This window comes from Penaeus monodon, chromosome 28, assembly GCF_015228065.2.
Source record: "Penaeus monodon isolate SGIC_2016 chromosome 28, NSTDA_Pmon_1, whole genome shotgun sequence".
Classification (NCBI taxonomy): domain Eukaryota; kingdom Metazoa; phylum Arthropoda; class Malacostraca; order Decapoda; family Penaeidae; genus Penaeus; species Penaeus monodon.
Window position 1 is genome coordinate 4941080 of NC_051413.1, and position 398 is coordinate 4941477.

Sequence of the window (398 nt, forward strand, 5' to 3'; positions counted from 1 at the left end):
TCTCCAGTAATAGTTTGATATCTGAACTATAATATACCCAAACTAATTTAGTTGTCAACTCTTCTTTTTGTTCTTTTATCACAAGCAAAGTCATTACATAGATTCCCTTTAAAATGTAAGTAATATATAACAAGAAACCATGCATGACCCTAAAGCAATATCTACACAAGACAAAAAGCTTCAGGGAAAAATGTCTCCAACTTCAGAGACATCTATATCAAAAATGCAAAAATTTACATAAATTTAGGAATAATCACCTATATAGAAGGCATATGTAGTTATTAATAAAGGAATATACAAGTTATACAAATCCATCCATAACGAAATTTATACTGTTAACCCCTCAGGCCAAGGGGACATCTGTGAACATGCTTTTGTTTTTAGGATGTTTGACTTAC